General features: G+C 35.2%; 2 long non-coding RNA genes across 4 annotated transcripts; one reads left to right on the top strand and one right to left on the bottom strand.

Annotated features, from left to right (window-relative positions):
* The first annotated feature begins 7087 nt into the window (after positions 1-7087).
* LOC149373229 (uncharacterized) lies at positions 7088-9246 on the top strand. Its single transcript, XR_016293428.1, has 2 exons — positions 7088-7292; positions 9016-9246. It is a non-coding gene; the product is annotated as an uncharacterized LOC149373229 (long non-coding RNA).
* Positions 9247-15205: 5959 nt separating this feature from the next.
* Positions 15206-19309, bottom strand: LOC149373228 (uncharacterized). 3 transcript variants are annotated; one of them, XR_016293433.1, is made up of 5 exons: positions 18805-19309; positions 18299-18382; positions 16616-16766; positions 16048-16164; positions 15206-15598 (listed from the first exon to the last, which is right to left on the bottom strand). It is a non-coding gene; the product is annotated as an uncharacterized LOC149373228 (long non-coding RNA). The 3 variants fall into 3 exon arrangements; XR_016293434.1 differs by having other exon boundaries at positions 18299-18376; XR_016293435.1 differs by lacking the exon at positions 18299-18382.
* Positions 19310-21891: the final 2582 nt, after the last annotated feature.

The raw sequence follows: 21891 nt of genomic DNA, 5'->3' as shown, positions 1-21891 counted from the left end.
TAGGTTTTTTTAGATTTTGATGGAGATTTTCCGAGGATTCGCTCTTATACAGGTTTTCATGCAGGTACACAACGTTTAGGTATCCAAGCGAGATAACGCAGTAGCTTGTTCGGCACTTTTTTAAAAAACAAAGATAGGAACGTATCTATAACTAGAAACAAAAACAAAAAAGGCACCAACGCCGAACTTACATCATAACACTAATTCTCACTCGTTTACCAAAATGTGTGTACGCGACATTGTATTTGTGTATTTTTTTTTTTTTTTTTTATTTTTTTCTTATTTATATGGGTGAAACCGAAAAACTATCTCTTGATGCGTCGTTATACGTATTACCTACGGCATTTACGATAAGATAAATTTACTGAGGCAATCGCACACGTGTGTACAGTTTCAATGTTTCATATATACCTATCACAAATATTTCATCATAGTTATTTTAGTAAAGGAATAAAAATAAATGACGAAATGAGATTCTCTGCACCCAAAGTTGTTTTTCATATACATTGAAATACTTATATCTCCTGACGAAGCGCACATGGTACATATAATATTCCGTTCGTTCTTTCAATTCAAAGATAAACACACACACGAGCGGTATATTAATTAAGCCCCCCATTCGCTCCCCTCGCGCGTCATATTGTTTTACACGGCCTCCCTTCAGGAGACCCTTTAATGGAAACCCGCGCGCACGCATGCAATTTTTTGCAATGTATCTTTCTCTCTCTCGATATGATGACGTTCGCGCGCCAGCTCTCGTCCTTTTGTGCGGGGGAGGAGAGCGGAGTGGCTGCGTCTATGGGCAACTCCACGAAAAATTTCGTTCGTTGTCCGTACGATATTTGATGGTTGAGAGAGATGTGAGAATCTAGTCATTTTGGTCAGTTTCGATGAAAATTCGTTAATCGAACACTTAGCCCCTTCAAAAAAATGGGTGTGAAAACACGAGGCTTTTTTTTCAAAATTTTTCCACTTGAGGTGCTAGTATCGATAACATAGTCGTAAGTGGATATAAAAATGATGACATGCATATATTTTTGTAGAGCATAACGCGGCCACGGTTACACGGCAATAGCATAGTGATTTTAGGCTGCAGTGTATTAAGCACTAGCTGTTCTCGAGGCTCGGCCTTTTCTCACTTGGCTCGCACCTCCGGGGGAAAATTATTCCTCACGTGCGTATTTCAAACTGTGGTCTAATGGCTCAAAAGCCATATAAAATAATTAATATGCCCCATTGCTGTGTAAGTAATTTATTCACAATTAATTAATGGCGGTTTTTCAATATGTCACTGACAATAGCTTATACATGCAAGAGAGTAAGACAATGCAGAGCTATGATACGCATGGTTCGTTAGAATGGCTGTAAAATATGAAAAAAAATTTTTTCGTTCTAACTATGTGCTGTAACGGATGATTTTTTTGTAAAATTGATCACGCAATATTATAAGATGATACGTTGTAATTATTTTAAGCAAACACCCACGGCTACGTTTGCACATCATTATGTGTCAGCTGGGCCTCAATCGCATTGCAAAAACGGCGCCCTCCAACGAGAAATTTGATAACTATGTGGGCCTAGCATGATATCAGTATATCTGTATAACCGATTACAGTCAAGTTGGTCGGGCATATAGATATACTTACCGATACGCCAAGCAATTAACACATACACAAATATCTCACTTACAGGCATTTTGTTATCTATACCAAACTAATGATTGAAATTTTCTATTAAACAAGCCTGGCATTAAGAGCTCAGTAGCTGCGTGGTTAAGTGCGTATGAAAGCCTTAGCTATCGGACATTGAGTTGCCAGGAGGTCCGGGTTCGAGACCCAACCTTCGACGTAGTTTTTAAGCGGTGTTGGGTAGAAATTAATTAATCTATAAGCCTTAGTCAGTAAGCAAATAGATTTTAATGTAGAATTAAAAATCATAGATTTAAGGTAGAGTAGTAAGACTAGATGTAAGGTAGAACAATAAGAGTAGATCTTAAGGTAGAATAATTAGAATAATAATTAGAAATAACGTGGAATAAAAAAATAGGTGTAAGATAGAATAAGAAAAATAGAAATAAGGTAGAGTTAATCCTAGATCTAAAGTAGAATCATAAGTAGCACATTGAGGGACTGTAGGGTCAGATAGAAAGTAGGATAGGGAAACTGAGCCAGGAGCCTCACTTAGGGTCTTAGAAGATTGTAATAACAACTACTAGGGATGACAGGTCAGCTAATACCTGGCTCAAGCGCTGTTGTGCGCACCCAAATTTTTGCAATTTTTTTTTTCAATCCATACCACGTGCTTAATAAACTTATTGATACCATGAAAATCTATTTGCCGATGGTAAAAATATGTTTTAATCAGATAGAAGTCTTTAAATCAAGGGTAATGAAACAAAACTTTTAGTTAGCAACTGGATACATTTTTTTGACTTAAAAAAAATCTCTGAACAAAACATTTAATATTATTTAATTGTACATTTTAAAAAGGATCACCGAGATCGTTTTCAGGCATTATCAGTACACAGTGGCTTTTATTTAAAAATAAAAGTAGTTAGACGCATTACATTACTATTTGACGGGGTAAAAATAATTATTAGCATAAAAAGTCAAGTTTGTCTTGTGCTGCGTATGAAAGTGATTATATACTTGATCATTTGGTCCATAAGAAGAAAAACAGCTTTATTTTTATATTTGTACACAAGATAGTCCTTGAATTAAAATCTTTGGGCTCTGCAAGCATAAAAATATTTTATACATTGCGCTGTTACGTGTGATGATGGCCTTATAATTTATTATATTTGACTTTAACATTTCGGTAAAACATAAAAATTTATACTCGAGGAAGAACCATCATTTTTATGCATTTAGTTCATCTAATACATGCATGATTTGACAGACAATCATACTAGAATTATTTAATGATTTTCGTAATAATCACTGATCATTAATTAAAATATTTATATGCCACTAACGTTCTCTGATACTTCTTTTTCTAGATGAAAATTGATACTTCTGAATTGCAGAATACCTTGATCGTGCTGATGAATGATTCCGAAGAGATGAAACAGTTTCTTAAAGTTAGCATTATGTTAATTTTGGTTGTTTTGTTTTGATAAAAAATGTTTGTAGTCGTGAACTTGATTAAAGAAACAAGAAGCATTTTTCAGATTTCACGATCTGAAGATAGTTTTTGCTAAGCAGTTTTTATTTATTTGAATACGTTTTTATACTACTTTTGTAATCACAGTAATTGAGTGTGCGATACGCTTTTAGGAAATATCCTTGTGGTTTGTAACGGACAACATTCAATGGATGATTTTTTTGAGTGAAAAAACAAAAGCTGATGAATTTTTCTCCAACAACTACATTCCTTTCAACTGCCTATTTCTCGTAGTGCAGAAAATTACGGGTATAAATGCTCGAGAGCTTAGCGAAGTTTACCAAATTGCAAGGGATCGAGAATTGATTAAAAGTCATTTTGGAACTTGGGATGAAAAGAAAGGATTCAGGGAAACTAATCTGACTTTTGATCAGCGCAGAAATGATTTTCAAGGACAAATAATCCGAGTCGGTTGCTTTAAGGTATTTTACCATCATAAAGAGGTAGAAAATAATGAAATGTATTGTTTGACGAGAAATTCTTTAGTATACAAGTTATTGTCGATATCAATAAGTGTGTGTTTGACCTTGTTGTGGAATTATGCATTTTATTTTTTACACCTTTAAATATGATTAAATGTAACAGCGAGTAGTTGAAATATTAGAATAATTTAATTTGGACAATTTTCAACAGAATAGGAGTTATATTTTATATGCAAGGTTGATTTAATTGGTATAATTTATACAATTAATACTGTACTTCAACGCAAATAAATAATTGAAATATGAAAGAGTTATACAACAGTAATATATAGAGATCTAGACATGCTGTTTATCTTGTTCTTCCATTTATGCGTGTTATTAGTGAATACCTGAAGATAAGCTTGTCACGAAAGAATCCTAATTGTCTTTTCTTGTCACGAATAAATTTTTCGTTGTCCGAGCGATAGAGTCTTGAGCGAGTATACAAACTATCTGTTTGACTTTGTTGCAGATTCCACACATTCTTGAAATAGATACCGATTCCACTGGCAGGATAACCATACGGAATATCTTTTTACGAGCAGTACTGGACAATTTTCAGAAAAGCACGAATTGCTTGTCAGTATTTGTCAATTGAAACTGCAGTTTTAATTTATTAAACAAAATATCTGATTATTTGTTGGAAAAATAATTTTAGTTTGACGTTCATCAAAAGAGATACCCTATTTGAGTGCACGAATAATTAAATCAATAAAATAATTAAATCAATAAAATTAAATTAAATAATTAAATCAATAAAAGATTATTTTATAAATAAATCCAGTGAAAAACAATTGGGTTTCTAATCGCTTATGCTTACTCGTTTAAAAGATTATTTTATTAATTAATCCAGTGAAAAACAGTTGGGTTTTTTATTGCCGATGCTTACTCTTTTAAAAGATTATTTTATTCATAAATCCAGTGAAAAACAATTGGGTTTCTAATCGCCTATGCTTACTCGTTTAAAAGATTATTTTATTAATTAATCCAGTGAAAAACAGTTGGGTTTCTAATCGCCGATGCTTACGCGCCTCAAAGATTTTTTTTTCAATTAATTGTCAAATAAATAGTTGGGCTTCTAATCGCCGATGCTTACTCGTTTAAAAGATTATTTTATTAATAAATCTAGTGAAAAACAGTTGGGTTTCTAATTGCCGATGCTTACGCGCCTCAAAGATTATTTTTTTAATTAATTGTCAAATAAATAGTTGGGTTTCTAATCGCCGACGCTTACTCGTTTAAAAGATTATTTTATTAATTAATCCAGTGAAAAACAGTTGGGTTTCTAATCACCGATGCTTACTCGTTTAAAAGATTATTTTATTAATAAATCTAGTGAAAAACAATTGGGTTTCTAATTGCCGATGCTTACGCGCCTCAAAGATTTTTTTTTCAATTAATTGTCAAATAAATAGTTGGGCTTCTAATCGCCGATGCTTACTCGTTTAAAAGATTATTTTATTAATAAATCTAGTGAAAAACAGTTGGGTTTCTAATCGCCGATGCTTACGCGCCTCAAAGATTATTTTTTTAATTAATTGTCAAATAAATAGTTGGGTTTCTAATCGCCGACGCTTACTCGTTTAAAAGATTATTTTATTAATTAATCCAGTGAAAAACAGTTGGGTTTCTAATCACCGATGCTTACTCGTTTAAAAGATTATTTTATTAATAAATCTAGTGAAAAACAATTGGGTTTCTAATTGCCGATGCTTACTCGCCTCAAAGATTATTTTAATATTTAATTCCAAAAAAACAGTTGGGTTTTTAATTACCGCTACTTACTCAGTAAGGCAGATATTGTTAATAAATATACTGATAAACTATTGGGTTTCTTATCGCCGATGCTTGATTGCTTAAAAGGTTATTTAATTAAATTAAATTTTTTTTTGTACTTCAAGATTCAAATTCTAATTGAATCGTTATTATTTCTTGAATCTTTGAATCCCGTGGACAGCCCCTCAGTCATATAGATATAGACTAACTGCAACCAGGGGAGGGAAACGGTTGTGCGGGTATGAGTCATTGGTTGCAGATAATTGAAAAAAAAATACATCTATGGGAGGGGTGTCTTTTTTCCGAAAAATTTTAATTCCGAAACGGTCATTTTTTAAAATTGTATGATAAAAAGTAAAATTTAATAGAAAAGTCTTACTTAAGGTTGCTCATTACGAAATCGAAATACCTTAAGTATCAACGAAACTTGGAGGAATTATACTTGAATATGAACCGAATCACCTCTAAAAATTTGAAGCTGTGACCCTTACGAAAGGGATGTAAAATCGTGATGCGCGTAAAAAAAACATTACGATTTTACATCCCTTTGGTAAGAGTCAGAGCTTTTTGTACCTGATGAGAGCTGTGACGTTGTTCAAACAGCTGAAACGTTGTTTTTGTTTTTTAATTAATGCAAAAATATGACAGTACCACCATAAGACGTTGTTTTTAATTATTTGGACGTATCACTTGATTATCAATATTTAGTGTTTTGTTTAACTTGTATGAAAAAAAGATATTTTTTCTTTTAGTGAAAAAAATTTGGATTTTAAAAGATTATGCTAGGAGCTGCAAAAAGTTAACTATTTTTTGAATTCTCAATGACAAAATGTTTTGTTTTAAATCCCTTCTAAAAAATTTTTGTATTGTGTTTAGTTAATAAATATGAATGTATCGCAACAACATAGATTGTTACACATTAGTAGGAAAAGATTGGAGTATAATCAAAACTTACTCCCACCAGGTAACATATATAATATTAGAACTAGGGAACCAATTGAACAATTTATTATTATTTTTTTTTCTTCAAGTTAACACTCAAAAATGTGGACATTTTTTTCAATTTATCGCAGGGTCTGGCTAGTACCTAGAATAAAATTCAATTTTTTAAAAAACGTTGATTGCAACAGCTTTAATTATCACACCAATAACTGAAATCGTTAGTATTATGGATAAAAAGGGTCTGAAAAATGTAATAAAATTATTATTAAAAAAATATCTTAGTCTAAAGTAACCGGTGGATAAATTTTGTTTTCTACATGTCTTTAGTCATGTTTTTTAAAATTTTGTACTTTTATTGTAATGAACACAAAAAGTCTATTAAGTAACATAAAAAGTGTATATGCCAATTAATTTTGAAGTAGATCGTCAAGTATTGGTTGTGTATAATCTACTACTGTAACTATAACTATAAAAGAGATGCAAAACATGACCTCAAAACGATTTGTTTTATCTTCAATTTATCAAAAAAATACCAAGCACAAGCATTAAGCAAACGAAACCTTGAAATAGTAGTTCACCGATTTTTCACTTTGAAAAAAGACAATTTTTCAATTGCAAATCCAACAGATAAAATTCTAACGTCGCGACGCATAATTAACCTATTTTATCTTTTACGGCATATTTTTTCGCGCAAATATATAAGTACTTGGTCGCGTGAATCCTTCGATTACTTCTACAGTATCGACTGCTGCAAGTGATTTTCTACCTAGGGAATAAAAAATAGAGAAAACCATGCGATCCCACGCAGTAGTCTCGTTCTATATCGTCCTTGTTCTTTTTTCCGTGCAAGTATTGCTAAGCTTCGGTCAAAGAACCGATGAAGAAACGGCCCCTTTGGCCGATGATAGTGTCTCATCTTCCGTGTCAACTTCTTCGTCGTCATCGTCTTCGGTAATACATTTCAATGAATTTATCAAAACATTGTAAAACTATTATATTAAATGGCAACTATGGTTTTTTTTTTCTTTCCAACTCACTGTACGTAGAAAAGTACATTTATTGTCCAGAGTTCACCAGAGTAAAGATAAGAGAACTAATTTGCCGGTACAAACGGCCGTAAAGTATGTTTCTGGAAATTCAGAAGTTCACAATATGTAGGGGGTCATTGATACTGCCCAAGCTTTTGTCATTTTTGTTGATAACTTATAATAATATGTGTTCGAGTTTCATGCCATTATATGTATATAAAATGGGAACTGCTGACGCGATATATTCGCTTCGAGTAACAATTTCAAATAGCGCCACCTTCAGGGGGAAATATGTAGACTAACAAGTATACACATCAGCCTCCTATGAACAATCATCTGTTACAAGTGTTTATTTCAACAATAATGTATATCTTCAATAGCTGACATAATTTCTTTAGATGTTAAGTATATTTTCAAAAGTACTTTCAAGTCAGCACATTAGAATGTAATATTTATTACACTCACTCATACTTAATTTTTTTTCATGAAATTATAAAAACAAGCATTTTTTGGTACTAATATGCTACTTCGGACTAAAAATACTTATTTTTATTATTAAAGATACGTTTTTGTGGAAATAAATGCTTATAATACAGATTACTGTCCATAAGGGCTGTGTATTCTTGTTAGTTAGTATCGACAAATTTTCCGCTTCAGGTGGCGTTGTCTCAAACTGCTGCATGAAGCGAATTGACCCTTTTACGAGGAAAGCTGACTAACAGTGGTAGTTAATAATATGTATTATACTTACAGACTTGCTAGATTTATATCGCTAAGGCGTTCCGTCAATATTTTGAGGAGCCACGTTTTATTTTTCACATCTTGTCAGGATATTATTTTCCTGGCACGTTTTTCTTTTCGCTTCATAAAGTTGACACGCTCCCAGTGACAGAATATACCTTCACAGTACTGCACTTTTGTACGAAACGTGTGATACACATGTGCGTTGAAATAGTGTAATTCCCATGAATAAACTTTGGTTGTACAGTCGCACTCGATTGTGTTTCTGTAAACACACTTGGGTATGGATACTTTTACAATTTTTTTTTAAATCAAATTTTTTGCAAAAAAGTATTGCTTTTTTATGTTGAAAAATTTTTCCTTACATTACTACTTGTAATACAGTGCTTGACAAAATTTTTCTTACGAAAACAATGCATTGCAATTTTAAAGAAAAAAAGAAATTCAATTTATTTAAAAATGTTTTTTGATATTTGTTCTGAAATACTTTACATTTAACTTTAGTATCTGAAATGTATTGTGCCCATCTGCTTAGGAGTAACGAATTAAAAGTTATTTGTCGTAAGGAAAGGAAATTTTTTTTTATGTGTTTAAAAATCTACAAAATAATTATGCCGAAGTCTATCTGTAAGTCAACTCTGATTTGTTTATAAGGTTTTTTAAGAATTTATTTCCAAAAATTTATCAAACATTCCCGAACAAAAAAAAAATAAAACTCACAAGAACCACTTATGTATATTTGGATCTGAAATTTTTAGTGCATTCTATTTTAAAGGGGCGTTGTTAATTTGTCACAACAGGACTCCAATATGTGCAAAAAACGGAAAGTTCATAGATGTGAAAATAGTATTATACTACTAATGTTTGTACCTGTAAGCTTAATATTTTTCTTATTTTTGTTTTAGGATCAAGGCATGCAAGGAATTCGTCCCCGATGCTTTTTTTTCCCCTGCAGTCAGCAGCCGAGCAACACCAACATCAATAACAACAGCAACAACAATATTTTCACCACACCTATGGGATAGTTTTATTTTATTACTACTATAGTACACGTAGTACTTAATAACGACTATGTAATGGCTAGTTTATAAAAATGTACGTAAATCGGTGATTAAAAACTTTTGCTGAGACTATAAGATGACTGAAAGCTTTTTTTTATCCATTAATCTAATCTTACTTTACTACATAAAATACCAAGTCAAATTTGAGATCAACATCCGATATAATTAAGCATGTCTGATTTTTTTCATAATCAAACAAACAGGAAACACCGCTAAAACTAATAAGCACCAATGCTTGACAACCTTATTAAACTCCATAACTTTCCTTCTCTATATTGTTAACCTCATAACTCTATAGCTTCATAACTTCAAAACTCAGTAACAAAAAAAAAAAGCTTTCAAACCTGAAACTGTTAAAGTTTTATCTAGAAATTAATTATAACTTCATACTCTATCACCTCAGAATTTCATTCTTTTAAGGTGGCCTCATCACACGTGTACTATCTGATTGCGTGACATCAGACGATCAGACCATCAGACCTACAAACATCCGATCATGGCGCTGCCATAGCACAAGTAACCTGTGTCTTTTCAGACATAATCACCTTTTCGATAGCTAATACAAAAATATTACGTGGGACACCCAAATTTTTTCGATATCATTGAGAAGCTTACGACTTCTACTTTTAATTCCTAATTGTATACAAAGAGTTGAGGTATATTTTGGAAAATATCGTAACATTTTAAATCAATATTGTATGGCCTTCCACAAGAGCCCAATTTAAACATAAATTTGTAAGAGATTTGTTTTTAAAAAATTGCCCGGCAACACAGCTTTAAAATTTTAGAGGTGATTCGGTTCATATTCAAGTATAATTCCTCCAAGTTTCGTTGATACTTAAGGTATTTCGATTTCGTAATGAGCCACCTTAATTCTTTTAATTCCAAAACCTCCAAATTTAGTCCAGGCACCACGGGGGCTCCCGTAACATTATGAGGTCTATGGTTCCATCAAGGTTCCTTTATAGCACTATAATTTTCTTTCCTGAATTAGAATTTCGAGGGTGGAATCTTGAAAAACTACGCAACAAAGTTGTTAAAAATTTTTATAAATAAGTCTTAAAATTACGTTTTTTGGTTGAAAAAATTTTTTCTAATTTTTTGGCACTTTTTTAACAAAAAACTAATGGGGACGTACATGAGAAAATCGTCAAAAAATATCCCATTTTTTCTAGGCACACCCTTGAAACCAAGAAGCTCACTTTACTCGTAATAATGTTATTATGGTACTACGAGGAAAATCCTTTGAACATGGGTTTTATTGAGGGTGACACCCTTTTTCTGCGATTTATACGTTAAAATTATTATTATTAACAAAAAACCAAAGCCTATATTCGCGAAACTTATTTGAAACTCAATACATACAAAAACTATAAGAAGAGTCGCATTTGTACTTTTATTTTAGAGATAACCTGTACAAATTTCAGTCCATTCGATGCATCACTCTTGGAGAAAAGTAACATTTTTGAGATAATGTACATTGAAACACTCTTTTATGATCATGAATGTAACTTTTCTCAACTAATTTGCAACAAATTGCATTGAATTTGGGCTTGATTGATTCCTCAAAGTAGTAGCTTGAGGGTTTTTCTCGTTATTTTGGATTTAAGTATAGCTAGGTAAATCGATGATAACAATAATTTTATCGAAATCGGGAGATCGGTGAAGCGGAAACTTCTGCCGATATACCGAATGTCCAAGCATTGATTTTTCACATAATCATTATCAATTATCGCCTGCGGACACATAAATATTTTAAGAAACTTTTACACAAAAAAATTGACAAAAAAAGATCGGATCAGTATGAATAAGTATAATTTTTGACTAAAATAAATAAAATGTTTCTCACAAAAAATATTAATTAGCATATTATTAGTTTATAAATATTTAACGTGTTTTTTCTTAATCAAAAATTAATAAATCAAATGATTTTTCAAAAGTAAAGTATAAATAGAATCGGTTAATGAGTTTGAGTAAGTTTATACCAAGAAATCGTTTGCTGTTTTTCATTTTATGGTAGGAAAAATTTTTTTTATTCAATTTCATTTGCATAACTCTCCATTATTCACTCAGAAACAGGTAAATATAGATTCTATCGAAACACTATGACATTACATTATTTTGTCGATTAAAATTATTGAAAATGAACATTTTTTTCAACTCTCGGATGGGCAACTTATAGTAAAAATAGGGTCAGGGTATGATTTGTTAATCAGTGTTATTCGTCTGGGCGTTTAACTCAATACGTGCTCCCAAAGGATGACGTATTGGAAGCGTGTAATTTTTCAATCCACTTCCGTTCATTTCCGCTCAAAGTACTTGAATTCAGCAAGTCACAAGTTCAACAAGGAAACAATTTGATTCCTTCGACATCGTGGTAATGATGAAAGCGAAACAGTAATTGAAATAAAAGCTTTTAAGGGAGGGACAAAAGAGTTCCATTAATTTCCGTTGCTCTCAGTGATTTTTTGAATGCCAACACGATATCACTTTAAGTAAAAATGTGCACCTGTACAGGTTTTCATGAGTATTACTACCATATACAAAAGATTCATAATGTGAAGTAGACGCACGTATTCGCGTAAATGTAAAGTATTAATTAAGTGTCCATTATATTTGGTAAAAATTTGTTTCCACGTTTAATATACGTTTCAATTGTGAGTATATACCTGCATGGGATTGTTCTTGTTGCAGATGTAAAAATTAAAAAAGCAACGAGCATACGACAGCAAAAATGTGTTCAATAAAAAGATTAGCATTGATTTGTATGATGTGCCCAATCATTGCAAAATGTTACGAGAACAGTATTAATAATTTGATGAAAATAATAAGAGACATTCTGGATCCGCATAGCGTCGTAATGTTCACAAATGTTTCATCAACTACAGACATGCATCACAAGTTGTTAACTAGTAAAATACCAACATACACCATTGATTTGGAGTCAATTTATTCATCTTTAGATGCCATTTTATCTCAACTGTCCTCAGCAACGTTATACGTTGTTTTTTTAAACGAAGCTGACAAATACTTGGACGATGTTTATACTGCCATGGATGCCATTGTGCAAGTATTACCAATCAAACCTCGGCCTAAATTTTTAATAATAGCCACAAGTGAAAAGCTCATCTTCGGTGATGAATTGAAAAACGTACTAGCTTACGCTTGGACTTTGAAATTTCTAAACATCAGCGCGTTAAAAATCATGAACAATCAACGTATCGACTACTTGAATTATAATCCATTCACGAAAACATTCGATTCGGGAACGTTAAAATCAGCTTGTGATATTTTTCCGTCGAAATTAAACGATTTCCATGGTTACCCGTTCAAAGTGCTGGCGTACGATCAGCCCCCAGTTTTCGAAATGATAAAAAGAAACGGCCAAGGCGTCGAACTGTCCAAGATCCCCGGATTTATATTCAGAGAATTGTCGAAAACATTGAATTTCAGTTTAACCTACGTAGAAACGTATCTACCGAAAAACAACAAGACCGCTCGGTATGCCGCGATGCGCGAAAAGCTGAACAACCAAGTGAACATGTTACCTTGGTACTACCCCTTCAAGGTCATCCAATCGTACGGGCAAGTATTGAACGGCGGCGAAACTTCAACTCGCAGATTTGGAATTTTCGTTCCAATACGTTATTCGAAAAAAAGTGAAATACCCAACGGAATCATCGTCCCTTTGATAACCCTCCTTGCCACTGTTTGCGTGTTTCACCTGCTCACTCGTTTTTTGCGATTTAAAAAAAAAAGTTGGGGGTCACTGCGGATTTTTTGCATCCTCATACTGGGCAGCACGGACTCGAAGCCAAAAACGACAACCGAACGCACAATATTCCTGGTGTTGGTGTGGCTGGGCATGAGCAAATCCGTCGATTGGTTTTCCACCGTCACCGACTCCAACATAAAAAGTCTCCATCAGGAGTTGAACTCTTACAAGGACGTTTTGGCCTCGAACATGACCATATGTACAGACACTGGCGTTCGCAACGTCGATATCGACGTGATTAAGAAAATAGTGGAGCGCAGCGTCATGACGAGAGATTCGGAGAAGTGCTTGAACGAGTTGGTGAAGACGAGAAACGTCATTTGCGTAGCGCCCATGGATCTGTCGGATGCGTTTTTGAAAAACTATGGTCCGGCTTCCGGCGATGGGCTGATGAAAATGGTCAAGGAGCCGTTCCACGGGCAAGTTTTCATCCGCATCTACGAGAAGGCGTCGCCGTACATCGAGACGATAGAGCCGCTGTTCACCTTTTTCATGAACTCGAAGGTGCAGAGGGACAGAAAACAACGGGCTTGCATGTGGAAGCACAGTCCCAAGGAGTCTGACTACACCGACAGATCGATCTTTCATAATGTGTGTTACTTCTTGTACATCGGCTGGACGGTTTCTGTCCTCGCGTTTATAGCGGAATCGTTGCTCAAAAGACTCAATTTTAACCGTGAAAAATCCTGGGTTTGAATTTCCGAGTGTACATGCGTGCATTTTTTATGGCCACTAAAATAAAATGAAGATAAAAGGTTCTTTAAAAAATGTCTTTCCTTAGTCAGTGCATGTTTGCGTCTTCCTTTTCCCACCGTACATTCATGTGTGAATTACATGTATACATTTGTGCATACATCACTCACTATTTAAATTTAAACTTTTGTAAATCTATTGTTCATACGAACTTCAAATAAAGTATTGGGGTTCGACAGCTTAGGTCGTAATAATTTAAGTTATTTTGATTTTTTAAATTCGTATACATGAATAAGCTTATAAAAATGGGTGTTTTAAGAATCTTGGATTACATGGATTTTTTTTAAGTTTTTTTTTCTGTAATGTATTGAATAAATTATATTGTTGACTGCCCCTCTCGTTAAGAGGCTTAATAATCCCAAGTTTTGAGATAATTGAGTTTTTAAATCTCAGATTATATACGCCATTTGTTGAAAACATTTGAGTTACAAACATTTTTCTTAGTTATTGTTTTTATGTATATATTTTATAAGTTCAATTCTGATAATTAAGTACACAGTCATATCGGACCATCAAATTCCAATAACTATGAACTATCTCATGTGGCTTTTTTCTAACGAATTTATAAAAAATCTGTGGGCCAAATTTTGCAGTACAAAAAAATAAAATTTATATAATGAGCTTATCACTTATAAAAACACAACGGGAACGACTTACAAGATTCAACACAGAGATTGAAATGAATTTAAAATACATGAACTATAACATAAAATATTGTAAACAATAGGATTATCCATAAGTGCATGTTTTAAGGATCAAGCATTTCTGAGATACAGGAAGTATAGATCCAAACAGATATACTTACCATAATTTTTTTTTGTTTTATGTTTGCGCTTGTACCCGACTTATGTAAATCAATAAAAATAATACTGTCTTTTCGGAATATCCAAGTTAACTCAATGATTTTTTTTTGGTTTCCAGAATAAAAAAAAAAGTCCTTGACGATTTCTGGATTTAAAGGCTCTCCAGGATTTGTAAGAACTCTGATAAACCATTTAAAAAATGTTAAAAATATACATGGTCTCTAAATTTAAAACGTTTTTTAATAACATCTATTTTTATACTCATATTATAACACGTTAAATTGATTTTGTTTTTCATTAAATATGTAATTAAGTTATTTAAATCACATAGGTACGATTACTTTGTAGTTTAAGGAATTAGATTTGATTTGGAAAAAAAAACAATCAAAATTTATTATAAATAAATAAAAAACGATTTAAATCTATATAAGGACTAGAAAGTTTTATAAGCAAGTTATCAGTAGAAATAATTTTTGGATTTACTTTTTTAATGAAAAAGTATTGACAATCGATGCTAAACTTTGAAGTTTTGATAATCTCAGTACATTTTTCATTTGTTAACACAAAGGTGCTCCACACAATAGGTCTCTCTGGCAAAGCCGAGAGGGAGGATGCTACATTATTTTCATAAAAGAGCGCTCTTATAAAGATTTGAATACTTTGTGGTGTACTTTGTAGTATTTTATTTATTAACAAGTACAATATGTGACGATTTATTACAATTTTTCAGCATATTGATGTTACGAATAATGTAAATGGCAATAAAGTGGCGTTATTGGTAAAATTATGATGTGAAAATCAAAAAAACAAGAAGGCTTCAATTTGTTACTGCAAAACTGTTTTTTTCTACACATTTTTATGAACTTATATGTGACAATTATACTAATCATATTATTTTCCATTTGACTGTTATACATAGATCGTTATGTTCTGTGTTTATTCTTCTATATGTAGCATATTTTTTACTATTGCTGTTATTTTAATTTTTACGTTTCTTTCCATTTTATCATTGAATCTTCTTAAACTTGTATGTTCGTGGAATACAAGCTTCCATCTTTCTGTTCGAAGGTCACTTTCTGTTGTTAGGCACAGTTCGCTGAAACCAGATAAAGAAATCGAGTTTAATACAAATACAATGAATAACAATATTTTGTTACATCAAAATACTTTTTCAAAATGAAAAAAATACTTAAGTTACCTAAAATTTAAAATAGAACTCATCTGAGAGTAAACTAACAAATAAGTTCATAAAGTAGTAAATAGACCTTCAAGTCGTGTTATGATGGTGTGACATAAATGAAAATTCAAAAGTTAACAAGTCACTGACACCATAGTGCTAATAGGTGTGAAAATGAGTGTGATCCTTGTGAAAGTGTCTTATTTTTGACTCATATTTTTATGTACTCCTGGCATTAACCATACTAAAGTCGCGTATAGTTTGACAGAGTGTGATCAGCACCTTTTTAAATGTTTCTAAATCCTCCTTGTAGCATAACAAGGACTAATGAAATATTGCTGGGTGTGCTTGAAATTTGTGAACGTTACCTTTTGAGCAACCTCCGTGTGAACGTAGTTTAGTAAGGTCCGAAAAAAAGTAGCCACATACACTGCAAAGCAGCCGTCTTCCGTCATTCGAAGTATTGGTTGATGCTATTTTTACCGCTGTATTGTTGATTGTTTTGGACAAAAAACAAATCGTGGACAAATTAGTTGCTGTGTACTTATGAAAATGTTGATTTTATTACGTATCAAAGGAATCTGCTACAAAATTAATTAATATCATGCACTAACTCTTAGTAACTTGTCACTAAATTTTCAGTTTCATCAATTTAAAAAAAAAAAACGTTTGACTTTATAATGTTCTTTTTTTCAGATCTTTTCTTTATTGAGTATTTATGTAAAATAACATGTAAGAGATTATTAATCATTTTATTGTACTTTTAGTCAAACAAACTTAAATTTGTTTAGCTAAAATATTATTTTTCAATTCGTTTGAATAAAGGAACTCACGTTAGTCTGATTTTAAAACTCAAAAAGTAAAAAAATGGAGTTCTTGGGTCTTATTTATAGGCAAGATTTATGTCTTAGGGTCTGATTAATACTTAGTTCTTACGTCTAGTGATGATGGGGGGAAAACCACCATAGCCGTGGATTGAAACTATATGAAAGTCTGCAGTTGTTCTATCCTTGAAAGGTCGATCACATATTTCGCAATATACGTTCTCCATAATTTCGTGATAGTTATTATTCCTAAGCTTATTTTTCTGTAAGTAAAAAGATAAGCATTAATATGTTTGAAACGAAAATAAATTAAAAAAAAATGCTATTCAAATTAATTCGTTTTACTTTTTACAATAATTTTTCAACGCTTGGAGGCCATGCCAAAATCAACTTTCTTACGAAAACGTTGAAAGTTGGAGTTATTGATACTCCCATACATCCCATACATTCATGATTAAATTTTGATGCCGAAATTCGACTTTAAATTTACATATTTTAACACTACATCTTATGAAAAAGTAGTTCAAAAAGACCTGTTCTGGTTGAAAACTTTAAAAATTTTCTTACAATCATTTCAAGCAATGACTTCAATACGAGAAACATAACTTAGAACTGTCATCAATATATCGGGTGCCGTTCTAAGCAGATCTCAAGTTTTTAATGATTTACTTTGCTTTTAGTATATCTTTATAGCTGTGAAATTGTTTTCAATCTTTTGTTCTTTATTATTAATATTATCGATCAATTTTTGTCAGTTTTGTGGTTTAGAAGCTTATTAAATTACCGAGGAATCACTTGACGATAAACAACAATGATTATTTGAAAAATCAATGATCAACTGCTACACAAGTAGGTGTTGAAAAACGCTGAGTGGCATAATTTTCCTTAAATCCTAATACATGAATATAACAGTGACACATTTGAGAAACTGTAGATGAAGTTACAATGATAACTAAATCTAGTTGGTAATACTTGCAATGATTTAAATCATGATTTTTTATTGTTAATCAGATTTACAATTTTACTTTATTATATTTATAATTCAAGTGCAATTACACACACATTATTTTGATTTATTTAGTTTGAAAAGGGCTATGAAAATGTAGCCAAAACCATGAAACAGTAAAAGAGGTAATATATATTTTTTGAGTACATTATAGTTTTAAGAGTTTAATTTGGAAGATATTATATTAAATGTTATCAAGATTGAATGGCCTCCTTTAAGAGCCCACGTTAAACATAAATTTTCAAGTGATTCTTTTTGAAAAAAGTTACCTGGCAACAAGGTTTGAAATTTCGTAAGATGATTTACTTGACATTCAAGTATGATTCTTGCAAATTTTATTCATACTAAAAATATTTTAATTTTATAATGAGCCACTTTTGGCACTGAATGTGAATAATGCAAACCAATAATAATAAACTAACAAAAATTCATAAAATATGTTTTTGAGCTGCTTTTACACCTTCCTACTTGAAGAAATTTTTAAAATTATCAAGAGAAACTTTCGGAATGTTATTGAGAGCTTCTTAGATACTCTTTCGTCCATAACAAAATAATTATAAAATTTTTAAAAAACGTTTGATGCCGTAAGGGCTATTATTGCTCGTATAGCCAATTACTGACCAAGCCAAAGATGGTGGCCAATCAGTGATTCAAACAATGAGTTATGCATATATTACTTTGTAGACTATATGGATACTTCGTATTATACTATATTTTAAATTGTTCTTTATAAATTATCCATGTGAATGAATAAACTGTAAATATTTATCTTAGAAAATAAAAACTAACCTGATTACGTATTCAAAATTTCATGTATTGCACATTAATGTAGAAGAAATCCGAGAGCTGTACGGTTTTGCTAAAACACTTAATCTTTATGTCTATTTTACTTCAAGATTCACTGTTTAAGGAAAAATAAGAGCAATATTGGATACTAGGATTGATCGTAGAACAGAAGATGTTAATTGTACTGTAGGAACACTAAAAGTAAAATTTTTCAAATCTACTTTTTACGAGCAAAACGTAAGTACATATACCACGTATCACTTCTAAAATAGTTTCCTAAGCTTTGTCAGTGATAAGCTAGAGAGATATCACTAATGACATTAGTGCTAATGGTCATACATAACGAGAATTTTGAGTGTGTGTTTCTATAATGAGTTAAGAAAAACAGTTGATACATGCAGAGAAGACATATCGCTGAGAATTCAATAAAACGAGGATTTAAAATGAATAGGTGTGGCGGACAGTGAAGCGCAGTTCTGATTGGCTGCGCCATGTCTAAGCGATTTTACCGTGTATAGGTATTCCTTTGGAACTAGCTGGGGAGCTATCCTTAGTTGAGGAGGCCGGAGGAGTTTGTAGGGCGAGAAATGATGACTCGCCGGAGTAATTACAAGAATAGGAACCTTTATTAGTCTCAAATGTACAAGCGACTATTGTGTCGCTGACTAGGAGCGCGTGTGTCTCGTGTAGAGGATTGTGCGTTACTAGCGAGAACACGCTAGTACGCCACACTTAGGTGGCTGAGAGAAACGTAGTAGTTGGAGTGTGCGGTGGTGGCAGCACTGCACGGTGGTGCTGCTGCGAAGACTTGACGTGGGACTAGCTGTTGCTTGCGTTGATTTCGTTTGTTCCCCGTGTCTTTGGACGGTGGGGCCACATCCACTCTCCCTCCAGTGTAGCTCGCAGGAGGCGAGCTGAACGATACCGTCTTCTTTGGGGTGGCTCGTACAGGCGGTGAAAGCCGCGTGGACGATGAGGGTGGTGTAGGCCGTTTCGCAGGATTTGACTGGGCTGGAGGCGGCGAAACTGTAGGCGCCGGTCGCATGTTGAACTCTGGCGCCGTTGGTCGTAGTGAAGAGGCGGGTATAGCCGAGGTAGGCGTCTGTTTAGGCGTCACCTCGGTACCGGCTGCGTCGGATGGTGAGTCGGCTACTTCCATGTAGGCCGGTTTTAGGGCGTCGGTGGAGACGGTGAGATGTCTGCCGTTAACATTGACTACATATGTTCGGTCGTCTACTCGCCTGATGACCTGGTGAGGACCCGTGTATGGTGCCTGCAAAGGTTTCCGGATGGAGTCCACGCGTTTAAAGACGTGAGAGCACGTCCTGAGATCTTTGTGGAAAAACGGTGCGTTTTCCGCTGTGTGTCTGGAAGCTGGTGTTGCCTTCATCGACTGAGTCAGGCTCCGGAGTTTCTCAACGAAGGTCGTTGGGCATGCGTCAGGATGACTTTGGGTTGTAAAAAACTCTCCTGGTACCCGAAGCGTAGTGCCATACAGCATCTCGGCTGGAGATGCTTGCAGGTCTTCTTTGTAAGAGGTGCGTAAGCCAAGCAGGACCAGTGGCAGTGTCTGAGGCCATGGCTGATCTGGTCGGCACATAAGGGCCGCTTTGATTGTCCGGTGGTTGCGTTCAATCATCCCGTTCGATTGGGGATGGTACGGAGTCGTTCGGATCCTGGAGATACCCAGGAGTTTTGCAAGCTCGGTGAACAATGCTGACTCAAATTGAGCACCTTGGTCGGTAGTGATGGTGAGTGGGGTCCCGTACAGGGAAATCCACCTGTCGATGAGGGCTCTGGCCACCGTTGTTGCTTGCTGGTCAGGGATAGGAATTGCTTCTGGCCATCTGGTGAAACGATCTATGATGGTCAGGCAGTACTGGAACCCCTGACAGATGGGTAATTTGATGAGGTCGATATGGAGGTGTTCGAAGCGCGCTTCTGGCTCCTCGAAGTTCCCCAATGCTGACCGATTATGCCGATGCACCTTAGCGCGTTGACAGGCTTCACAGGTTTGCGCCCAATGAGTGATCTCCTTCCGCATCCCGGGCCAGACAAACTTGGAAGCGACGAGACGTGTCGTGGCCTTGACACTTGGGTGAGAAAGATTGTGAAGGATCTCGAATGCCTTGCGACGCAGGGCTGTAGGCAGATAAGGCCTTACTGCTCCTGTGGAAGTGTCGCAGAAGACGTTGTGGCCGTCGACGGGCAAACTCTGCAGGACCAGGCTAGTGTTTTCCTCCAGGTGCTGCAGCTCTTCGTCTGTGGCTTGGGCTATGGCGATGGTCTCTGCATCCAATTCCGTGGGCATAGAGACAGTAAAAATTCGAGAAAGCGCATCGGCGACTGGGTTGTCTTCTCCCTTAACGTAAACGAGGTTGGCGTTGTGTTGAAGGATGAAGTCCATGTGGCGCGCCTGTCTAGATGAGGCCTTGTCAGAAGGCTGTTTGGCTGCGTAAATGAGGGGCTTGTGGTCTGTGTAGACCGTAAAGTCCCTACCCTCCAGGATACGCTTGAAGTCCTTAATGGCTGAGTAGATGGCGAGGAGCTCACGGTCGTAGACGCTGTAACGTCTCTCAGTACTGGTGAGCTTCCTCGAAAAAAAGGCTAGGGGCTTCCAGTTGCCATCATCATCCTGTTGTTCTAGAGCTGCTCCAATAGCGGAGTCCGATGCGTCGGTGCGTAGAGCCAAATGAGCGCCAGCACGAAGGAAGGACGACATCGTGGCATCAACGATGGCGAGTTTGCTTGCCGTGAAAGCGGCGTCTGCTTGCGGAGTCCACGTGAGGTCGGCCTTCTTCTGCTTGGGCGGTAGCTCCTTTAAGAGATCGTTCAAAGGCGCTAGAATCCTGGCTGCCATAGGCACGCAGCGTCGGTAGTAGTTGAAAAGTCCAAGGAAACGGCGAAGCTCCGTAGAGTTTTCCGGGCGAGGAAAATCGGTGATAGCTTGGATCTTGTGCGGCGGGGGCTTGAAACCGTCCGCCGAAACCAAGAACCCCAGGTAGATTACTTGTTGATGACCTAGCACGCATTTGTCCGGGTTTATGCGCAACTTAGCCGCCCGCAGGACCTCGAACAGCTGTCGCAGATGTATGAAGTGTTGTTCGTGGTTATCGGAAGTGATAAGGATATCATCCAGGTAACCTCTTGCGAAAGGCAAGCCTCGAAGAAGATGATCTACAGTGCGTTGGAGAGATTGTGCCGCATTACGTTGACCCATCGAAGACCGGGTGAATTCGTACAACCCAAAAGGCGTGGTGACAGCTGTCTTCGGGATGTCGTCGTCTGCTATACGGATCTGGTAGAATGCCTTCCTGAGATCTACAACAGAAAAAACGTTGCCCTTGGCTTCCTGGAGCAGGTCCTCGACGATGGGCAGCGGGTAGCGGTCAGGTACGGTGCAAGCGTTGAGGCGCCTATAATCGCCTGTCACACGCCAGCTTCCGTCTTCCTTTGGCACTAGATGTAATGGGCTCGCCCACTGGCTGGACGATGGCCTGATGATATCCTGGTCGAGGAGACGTTGGAACTCCTTTTTGGCTGCTTCGAGACGTGAACCGGTGAGTCGGCGTGGTCGGTCGAAGACTGGAGGGCCA

Source organism: Copidosoma floridanum, unplaced genomic scaffold (genome assembly GCF_036245765.1).
Source record: "Copidosoma floridanum isolate Cflo_tuat_1 unplaced genomic scaffold, Cflo_Japanese_pri ptg000035l, whole genome shotgun sequence".
NCBI classification, from domain to species: Eukaryota; Metazoa; Arthropoda; class Insecta; order Hymenoptera; family Encyrtidae; genus Copidosoma; species Copidosoma floridanum.
Note: the sequence above shows the minus strand (reverse complement) of the source record. Positions and strands in the feature narration are given on the sequence as shown.